The sequence below is a fragment of the Physella acuta genome, unplaced genomic scaffold (genome assembly GCF_028476545.2).
Source record: "Physella acuta isolate Inbredline_101_S28 unplaced genomic scaffold, ASM2847654v3 ptg001007l, whole genome shotgun sequence".
Lineage (NCBI taxonomy): Eukaryota > Metazoa > Mollusca > Gastropoda > Physidae > Physella > Physella acuta.
Window position 1 is genome coordinate 213,861 of NW_026732524.1, and position 10,892 is coordinate 224,752.

The following is a 10,892-nucleotide window of genomic DNA, read 5'->3' on the forward strand; positions in this document are numbered from 1 at the left end:
GAACATAACAAAAACAACCCTCACCAATAAACACCCACAATTTTACAATTCTTAATAATTAAGCAATTATAGATTTTGGTGACTTTTCTTCTGTGACTTTATTTATGTGACTTTTTTCCGATAAAATTTTTCCTTTGTGACTTTTTACTTTCTCGTATATACGAAGTATAGAGAAAGTATTGTAATCGTGCAAAAAAAAAAATCGAGATTTTTACAAATCTCGACGTTTTACACCTCACTGATACGGAAAAACATAATTTTGCAATCTTGTCCGTATGTCTGTGTGTGTGTCTGTGTGTCTGTGTGTCCGTGTGTAAACACGATTACTTGAGTACCGTTACAGCTAGGTTGATGAAATTTCATATATAAGTATTTTATCAAAATCGTAGATCCGTATCAACTTTTGAGCGATTTTCGATAACCGGAAGTGGTACTTTTCCTACTTTGAATTTTTCAAAAGCCTATAACTTGAGTACTATTTCAGATAGATACATGAAATTTAACATGTAAGTAAAAGATCTAATTCTCTACCTTCTGTTAAATTTTGAGTAATTTCCGTTGACTGGAAGTAGTAATTTACGCTACTTTCGATTTCTCAAAAAACTAATGTAAATTTTAGAAGTACTAATAATATTGCGCACTATTATGCGCTTTTTTTATTTGGCGTTCACTTGGTGTGCAATTAATTTGTCTACGAGATTTTATTCTATTTTTAAAACTTTAAGTATTTAAAATGGATTAAAAATCATGTCTATAGCCCGAGTTCCCATCCCCTGTTATTTTATATAAGAATATTCGAGAAAGTTTAGGGGAGATCACTCCCGGTTTATTTTTTCTGTTATTTTTTTTTCCTAGCAAAAACTATGAATTTTTTCTGTTTTTTTTTTCCTGTGACTTTTTTTTCCGTTCACCGGCTTGTCGACCATCTTCTTCTATGCGGTGAAAAAAGAAATACAGCATAATTAATTTTAGACCAAAAAGGCAGGTGAAGTAGAGTGCATTTGTCTCTCTATATTAAGAGACCAGATATGTTATATATACCTTTGTGTTCTCCTATACACAAGACGCCTAATAGAGCCATGACAGTGAACTGAACTCAAGACTATCAGCTTAGTTACCTTGTGTCTACCACTCGATCACACCGACCACGTATTACTGTATACATCATCTTCGCGTTTGTGCCCAAGACACATGGGGCAGATGAAGTAGAGTTCATCTGTTTTAATGACCTCGACATTCAAGGGGATAATGGGCTCAGATTATGCCCAGTCAGAGGTGTGTGGTCTTACTCAGGGACTTCAACATTCACAAACCCGAATCGAGATCTGAACTCAAGACCTTCGGGATAACAGCCAAACGCTCTACTATTCGACCACGTTATCCCATTATAAATAGTTTTAGTTTAAAGGCACATTATCGTTGACCAGAGGCGTAGCGACGGGGGGGGGGGGGGGGTTAGATATGTCCCCGGGCGCCAAAATGGTTAAAAAATAGTAATTAAAAGCTAACTTTAGCTGCAGTTTTGAATTATAAATATAAAAATTATATAGGGGGGGGGGGGGCAAGTTGAAAGTTTGTCCCCGGGCGCCGGGAGGGATCGCTACGCCTCTGTCGTTGACTGACCACCCCCACCCCATCCCCGTGTAGTGAAGCTCCGTCACCCGTTTAACCTTATTGGACTTGATTACACATCAGGTAAAAAAAAAACACGAATCGTTACAGACAGACGCAGAGGTGAGGGGAGGGTAAGGGGGGGGGGGGGTTGGGTTGGGTTTAAAGACAAGAGAACCAGGCAATACGTACGTAAGATAAACCACCGGGGCCTCCCCACGGCGCGCGGTAACAGCCTCGCTTTGATCTCCTCCTCTCGCGGGCCCCCTGACACGGGTGCTGGCCTTTGAAGTTCACAGCGGTCCCTTCTCCCTCACCCCCGGGGTTGGGCGTGTTGTCGGGACGACCCGGGAATGAAAATAATGATCTCCACTCTGTTTATTATTTGTTTCCTCCCGGATGGCGACCAACGATGTCATTTCTTATCCCCCCTTATCCCCTGTTTTTTTTTTTTACTTATCCCCCTTATCTTAGCAGGTTTTATCAGCCATAGAAGATTCCCACCCATACCGCTTATCAACATATCCCAGAGTCCCTCATCACATCACGTACACAACTTTAAAGGGGTTCTCAGATTAAAATAAAATAGGAACCTACGATTTTGGTCCAATATTTTCAGGAAACATTTTCGCATCTTTAAAAGAAAAAATGAAACAATTTCGCATTTTTAATAGAAAAAACAAAGTAATTTCGCAAGTTTAATAGATAAAAAGCTACACATTTCAAAACCTAGCAAGACCGTTTAAATGTTATAATTTGTCAATTGTTAAGGTTTAATTTATGGACATCTGATTATTTTTATAGAGATTACAGCCGGAAAAAAATATATTATACTTGAGTGAAATTTTGTCGTTGTTTTTTTTTTTATCTTACAAAGCTAATCTTTAGGGTTGACAGTAAATGAAGACCTGCAATGGTAGCCCAGTTACACCCCCTCCCTAAGGCAGAGGCGCAGTGATCCACCCCGGCGCCCAGGGCGAATTATCAATTTTGTGGTCCTACTGCTGAGCTTGTAATTATTTGTTTGACTTGCCAGTTTGTAATTTTAGAACCAAATCTGTGATCCAACTGCTGATGTTGTTATTAATGTTGTGTAACATGTTGATGAGGAGGGAGGCAAGTATATAAAGTTATTCATGTTTGTGAAAAAACGCCCCGTCCCTCAGTCGGAAAGTCTAGATGCTCTTTTTAGCAGTCACTATCCCGTAACAGTTTTCATTTAGGTGCAACCCAATTGATGTAGAAAACAGTAAAATCTTCATTTAAAGCCTTGTAACAATTTATTTTCATAACTTTGACTGTGCATAAATCAAAATTTCAACACAAAATGAGCTTTTTTTCTAACCGTTTTGGCACCCAATTAGGACGCCCTCCCCTTGTTACGCCTCTGCCTCGTGGGCCACATTCATTACACGGTCGGGTGTAACACATGATATCACAAGAAAAAGTTAATATATATATATATATATATATATATATATATATATATATATATATATATATATATATATATATATATATATATATATATATATATGAATATAAATATATAAATATAAATAAATTTTATTAATTTATTAAAAAAATATATGTATACGGGCCCTATATATAATCTTAATATCTCATTATAAATACATCTACATATCATTATAAAGAAACAACTCTAGAACCGCTGGACAGCGAGTCTGTTCATCTACTAATGTCAAGGTTAATCGTTCTGTTCTCCGTCATTATATACTTTCTTTGATTATCTCCCTTTGATTAACTCCCTTTACGCCGCTCTTCCATTTACCTTGTCAGATAAAAGAAACTCTAATCAAGGCCGGCACTAACCAGCCTAAATAATAAATTGGTTTTAAAATTAGAATGGAGTAATTGTTGTATTTTAATTTTATATTAAACTTATTACTAGTTTTAAAATTATTTTTTTTAATCAGAGTATGAATTTCTCTTCAATCGGAATACAAACAAATACTATTCATATTTCCACCCCACCCCCTATCACAAAATCTGCTAGACGGTAACCTAATTGTTGAATGGCTTTTATTGACTTTATCACTAATTTTCAACGATTGTGTATATGTGTGTTAATATCAGTGTTTCTATCAAACTTTTCTCCGAGGAGGGTGAGGAGTGGGGGGGGGGGGGGAAGGTCACTTGAAATTTTCGGAGGGGGTGGGGGCAAAATTTCCGGGATGGACACAGGTAAAATGAAATATTTTATATATAAATTACAATTCTTTTTTTCTTTTTTTTTTGCGGAAGGGGGGGGGGGGGCGAACGTTCATTTGGGGGGGGGGGGGGGAAGAGTTGTCTGAAAGAATCTCGGGTTAATATAATTCATATTTATGAATTACAATAATTAAGTAATTAATAGTATTTTATATTATTTTTTATATATACTTATTAAATCAAAATATATTAATTGATTAAAAAAAAAGAACAGACTATGTAGAACAATATTGTTCTATTTATCGCTAAATTATTTAATTATTGAATCAATTAATTGACACCTAATCAGCAGTCTGGCACCTCTTCCGGTTATCTTAACCTTTGTGCTGACCCCTTCATTTCGTTTCGTTTCCTGTTTACCCAGTTGTTATTTTTCCCGCCACAAATCATGAAAACACCGTACACTCTCGAACCGTCAAACGTCAATACCTCGCGCTAGGCCTCGTCTTTTGATCGCGGGCGCGAGCAGGCACGGTTTAATTTATAACACCTCGAACCGAATCCAAACCAAATATTTGAAATCTATGTGGGATAAACGAAAGGAGAGGTAAATTGCGTTTGTAAAAACAGGCGCGGGGACAATAGCTCTTACACCTGTCTGGGAAGACTGGGCGGGTTTAGATGTCGGGTATCGATACAGTGAAATTGAACGAGTACGATACCTGTAGTAAAGAAACTGTAAGGAACTAGGAATGTCGAATCTGGATTCGTGGTTTACAGCGATTTCTGTCCAGGTTTCGAATGCTTGGATCTCTTACCTTTATATTTGCATTTCTCATGAGCTATTTTTAGCACTTGACTAAAAATAATTTTCAGACTGCTTGGACTGTGATTCCAGAAGTAGGCTGTGAGTACCACATCCGTAATCTCGCGATTTAAAACAAATGGGGTTCAAAACTTTCCACTGAAATCTATTCTCTATTCTTAAACCCAAGTACTAAAATAAGATGTGCAAAGTTTCAACCTGAAGAGTTTGTCTTTTAAATGCTTCGTTTTTTTTTTTTTTTTTTGTGCAGCCCTACCGGCAAATATATATGTATTTTAAAAATATTTTTTTCAGAAAAAGAGGCGTCGCGAGGGGGAGGGGGGTAAACACTTTGAGGTGCCGCAACGGGTGACACCCGTCCGTGTCTTAGCCATAATAATCACATTATCGTGATCGCGATAAGTAACAACTTTCACTGTAATTTGGCCTTACTGATGCAAGGAAAAATAAATTCTTTCGCTTCTAACTGCAAGAGTTTTACCTTTGATGATTTTACAATTTTACGTCCGGGTTTTATTTAGATAAAGATTAAAATTGCTGGAAGGGGTGCGAAGGGGGGGGGGGGGTCGGAGATGACAGACTTGCAGACGATTTGATGTCATCTGGAGCTGGGTGGTGTAGGAGGTAGAGTAGGGGATGGCTTATCACTTATAGTAATGTCCTCACCATTGTTCCCTCTTAGCTGCGCAGTTTTCACGGCCGCGCAGTAGTTTTGTAACATACTTTTTCCTTGTATAACACGTATAGAACACCGCGCACACAAAATACACGTTGTACACTTGCTTTTTTTCCTCTTGGAGGGGACGACCCAACTCCTTCAACAGCTTTACACATCTAAGAATTCAACAGAACGTGCGTGTGTATGTGTGAATAGTGTGTGTGTATGTATGTGGGGGTGGAGGTCACTCCCGAAACCCATTGTACCCCCAAACCAATTTAGTTCTTGTCCCGACCCGTTCTCATTTCTTCCATATTTCAAATGGTACCAAAATGGCTACCATTCATCTTCAACAGCGGAATTATTTATTAACACTTAGCAACATCAATATGCTAGACTAATCCAGGTAAAAACGGATTGGTACTTCATAACGGAATTGTAATTTTTAAAAATATTTTCAATACAGCGCTTAGCCTTGGGCTATTTATAGGCCAACATACCACATTCCAGGCCGATAACCCCTTTCATTAAACTATCCCCCCCCACCCCCAGACAACAGAGCGAGTTAGTTCCCTTTTCACGACTGGACATGCCCGTACATTGTCCAGTTTCGACCCGCCGCTGAAAGCTCGAGTGGCCCTTCCGGCTTGACAAACAGACGGTGTTTGAAGCAGTTGTGTCCCTTCTTCCCCCGCGGTTTGTTTTTCGACAAATCCGGTGTTGGGTCAAGCAAACACTACCAGAAAAACAGTCCGTTTGATGAATACCATGAATGGGAGAGAATTTGTAGCTCAATTGTCTACCTGCTAAGCCTACGGTGTCGATAGTTTCTTTGTCTCTGCAATTTTTTTTTTCGATTTTCGGATTTTTTCCGCCAAAGCATTCAATAGAACTGATGTTGTTTGGGTCGCCACAACCCCCCCCCCAGCCCACCAGTGAACATACTCTTTACTCACAACCACATCTTAGAATACCCCCCCCCCACCCCACACACACTATTGAACTTATCAGCTACCCACACCTAGGTTTTTTATTTATTTATCTTTTTATTTTAAATATTTTTTTTAATTACCAAAAATGCCTGGTAAGAAGGAAACTTAACAGATTTTTTTTTTACATTTTTACATTCTAGCTGAGTAAGAACAGTAGCACAGATGTACATAATCTTCTGTTTAAATAGTGGTAGTGATTTGGTATGTAACCAATGGCAGCAGTGGTTTTAGAACTAAATTGTATATTTTAATTTTAACTGAATAAAATATTTTATTGTAAAATTCAATTATTTTAAATTGTTTATAACTTAACAACTAAAAAAAATATCACAATTGAATTTCAAAATTATCACTGAAGAGTGAAAACTTTTTTTATATTGATAACTTAAGCAATCATTACTTCAACTTTAATCCAAATTCTTTGGGGGATGTTGGATAAACACTGTTCTTTCCTTAAGCTCCAACTGCCCAGCGGTTAATTGCTCTCTATAAAAACTCGTATTCTCATTTTCATCCATTTTTATTTCATTTCCTTCTTTTAAATAAAATAAACAATTTTAAATCCTCTGGACTGAAATCATTTGATAACTGGTTTTAAAATAAAATTGGTTTTGGTTCTTACTACAAAATTACTTTTGACTGCACCTTTTGGAAGTATCAGTGTGACAAGCATATGGTCATTGTCAGCTTCATTTGCATAGCTATCAACAGGATTTTGCATTTTGGTTTTTTGGAATCTAAAGATTTAGATATCTATTAATAGTAGATCTTGCTTTTTACCCGGCTTGAGCATTGATCATTTGATGTCGTGTGAAGATAACGAACACAACAATAAATATAATTTCTTGTTTGTATTTTTTTCCAGTTCGTAAGAAAGTTGCGGGTATTAGGTTGTTGAAGTTGTATTATCAAGTAGAAATTTTTATATATCTGTATACTAAATATATGTATTTGTAAAAATTAAATATGGTGTTTTATTTTGTGCATGGTTATATATACACGCATAAAGCTGAAAAAATAAACTGGGGGGAAATCAAATTTAGTGCGGGAACTCTTCAACACGGAAGTAACTTTTCCCCCCTTCTCGCATTTCATTCATCGCTCTCCAGGTTGGGAAAATAAAACAAGGCTGCCAAGAATGTTTACTTGTGTCGGCAGTGATCTCCCTTTGTTTTTCCTTCTCTCCCCTGAATCCTGCGTCTAATTTGCGGTCTTGCTGACAAAATCATCAGACCGAGCCGGATACGTTAGGGGCAGTAGAGTTACAGACAGAACGGAGCTGATGCGTTCTTTTTTTTCTAAGAATAACTTTTCGAGAGTATTTTTTTGTTGATGTAAAAGTACAAGATGGAGCCGTTCTTGTGTGTTTACTGATAGGGCTGTGTCGATACTTTTTGTTTGCTGGTATCGTTACTCGAGCTCTTTGTCGGTATCGTTACTCTAACCCTTTGCTGGTATCATTATTCTGAACCTTTGCTGGTATCGTTAGTATAATCTTTCGCTGATATCGATACTCTAAAACTTTGCTGGTATCGATACTCTAACCCTTTTGCAAGTATCATTAGTCGAACCTAAACTAAATTTTACTCTGTCCGTGATTCAATATCGAGGTCAAAAATTAAATTTAACCCAAGTCACACCAGTAGCGTAGCGAGGGGGGGGGGGGGCGGGACATATGTCCCCGGGCGCCGACCTTAGGGGGCGCCAAAATGGGTTGAGGAGGTGCAAATGGAAAGTTTGAGGGGAGGGGTGCAAATCAAAATCTTGAAGGGGGGGGGGGGTGCAAATCAAAATCTTGAGGGGGGGGGGGTGCAAATCGAAAAGTTGGTCCCCGGGCGCCGGGTAGGGTCGCTACGCCTCTGAGTCACACTCTAAATCTAATATCGATACCGGTTCAATGAAAAAGACTTTTCTTTCCGTTTTACCGTACCAAATAGTATACAGGTACCAGAAAAAAAAATGATTAAAAAAAGTCACCGTAAAAATTTGTAACTTCTTAGATGAGTAACACTGTAGTGCCACACATAATAACGTAATGATAAGATAATAATAACATAGTAATAACATAAAAAAACATAATAATAACGTAATAATAACATAATAATAACATCATAATAATAATAATATTAAAACTACAATAAAGGATACACTTGTTATATTGCCTTTACTCAATACGAACTTAACATATAATAACATAATAATGACAATGTAAAAGTTATGTAAGTGTCAAAGTGCTATAAAAATCACGCAAAGCTATACACTTATTATATTGCATCTACAATACTAAATATCCACGTAACATATTAAGCATATTTTAAGCTATAATAATGTAGCATATCTGCTAAATAAACAACATGTGACTGTGTTCAAGGTACTACTGCGCTAAATCGATGTCTTGAGATCGATTTCCAATTCAAATCTGTTAATTGGATATGCTCTTTATATTTGTTTGGGGGACGGGGATCGGACCGTGGTCAAGGTTGTAAGCTTTAAATCGATTGTCCGGAGTTAGGTTTCTATTTCGAATCTGGTTATTTGATATGCTCTTTATATTTGTTTGGCGGGAAGAAGTCAATGTAGATTGGGCCAGAGGCGTAGCGACCCTTCCAGGCGCCCGGGGACAAACTTTCGATTTGCACCCCCTCAAGATTTCGATTTGCACCCCCCTCGAACTTTCGATTTGCAGCCCCCTCAAGATTTCGATTTGCACCCCCCACAAACTTTTGATTTCCACCCCCCCCCCACTCAAGCTTTCAAGTTATTTTTCCAACCCATTTTGGCGCCCCTTAAGGTCGGCGCCCGGGGACACATGTCCCCACCCCCCCCTTGCTACGCCTCTGAATTGGGCACAGCACTTTCACACTCAACTCAGATACACTCTACTTCACCTGCCGTAGCGTATCATAAACTTGCCGCACGGGTTTCATAATCCACACATAATTACCAAAGCCGGTTATAAAGAAAAGAAGTTTGATCAATAAAAAGAACACCTCCCTACCCCCCCCCCCCCCCCACCTATTGTCTGACTCAACCCCCACCAGGCACGTTCCTCCTCAGCTCATGAAAAAAGAGGAGGGAAAAGAACATGGCGACAGAATTTGAAAAATGCCTCTCAGGCTTCCCACTGCACCTGTGGGAGAGAAGGGCTGACGTCATCTTATTTACCTGCTGCCCTGGTACCTCTCGCCTGGGCAGGTAACCTCTAACCTATGGCGTATTCGCGTACACCTGGGCAAAGGTACACATTTCACCAACTTCACACATTTCCCCAACCCAAAGGTACACATTTCCCCAACTTAGAGATAAACATTTTCCCAACACAAAGTTATACAATTCCCTAATACAAAAATACACATTTCCTCAACCCAATGTACAAATTTCTCCAACTTAAAGGTACACATTTGTCCAACTTAAAGCTACATATTTCCTCAGCCCAAAGGTACACATGTCCTCAACCCAAAGATACACATTTCCCGAACCCAGAGGTACACATTTCCCTAATACAAAAAATACACATTTCACCAACCCAAAGGTACACATTTCCCCAACACAAATGTATACAATTCCCTAATACAAAAAAATACACATTTCCTCAACCCAATGTACACATTTCTTAAACTTAAAGCTACACATTTCCCCATCACAAAAGATACACATTTTCTTAACACAAAAATACACATTTCCCCAACTTAAAGATACACATTCCCTAACACAAAAATATACATTTCGTCAACCCAAAGGTACACATTTCCTCAACCCAAAGGTACACATTTCCCTAACACAAAAGATACACATTTACTCAACCCAAAGATACACATTTCCCCAACTTAAAGGTCCACATTTCCCCAACCCAAAGGTACACATTTCCTCAACTTAAAGGTACACATTTCCTCAACTTAAAGTTACACATTTCCTCAACCCAAAGGTACACATTTCCCCAACCCAAACGTACACACTTCCCAAACTTAAAGGTATACAATTCCCCAACACAAAGGTACACATTTCCCCAACACAAAGGTACACATTTCCCCAACTTAAACGTACACATTTCCCCAACACAAAGGTACACATTTCTCCAACATAAAGGTTCACATTTCCCCAACTTAAAGGTACACATTTCCCCAACTTCACACATTTCCCCAACTTATATGTACTGGGTCCACATTTCCCCAACTTAAAGGTACACATTTCTCCAACTTAAAGGTACACATTTCCCCAACTTCACACATTTCCCCAACTTATATGTACTGGGTCCACATTTCCCCAACTTAAAGGTACACATTTCCCCAACTTAAAGGTACACATTTCCCCAACTTCACACATTTCCCCAACTTATATGTACTGGGTCCACATTTCCCCAACTTAAAGGTACACATTTCCCCAACTTAAAGGTACACATTTCCCCAAACCACTTCCATCAAGACTGTCTGACATGTTATCAAGACCAGCGGACATGCTTGAAGAACTAGCACACAGCAGCACAGTGGCTGCACTCTACTGAGACGTGTTACAAACTGTCCCCGTTTGATTTGTCCATAAACGATGTCACAATGTTATGTGGAGAATGGGTGGTGTTTGGGGAGGGGGAGGGGGGGGGGGGGGGCTGTATTTTTTGACGATGTGTGGTGTGAGG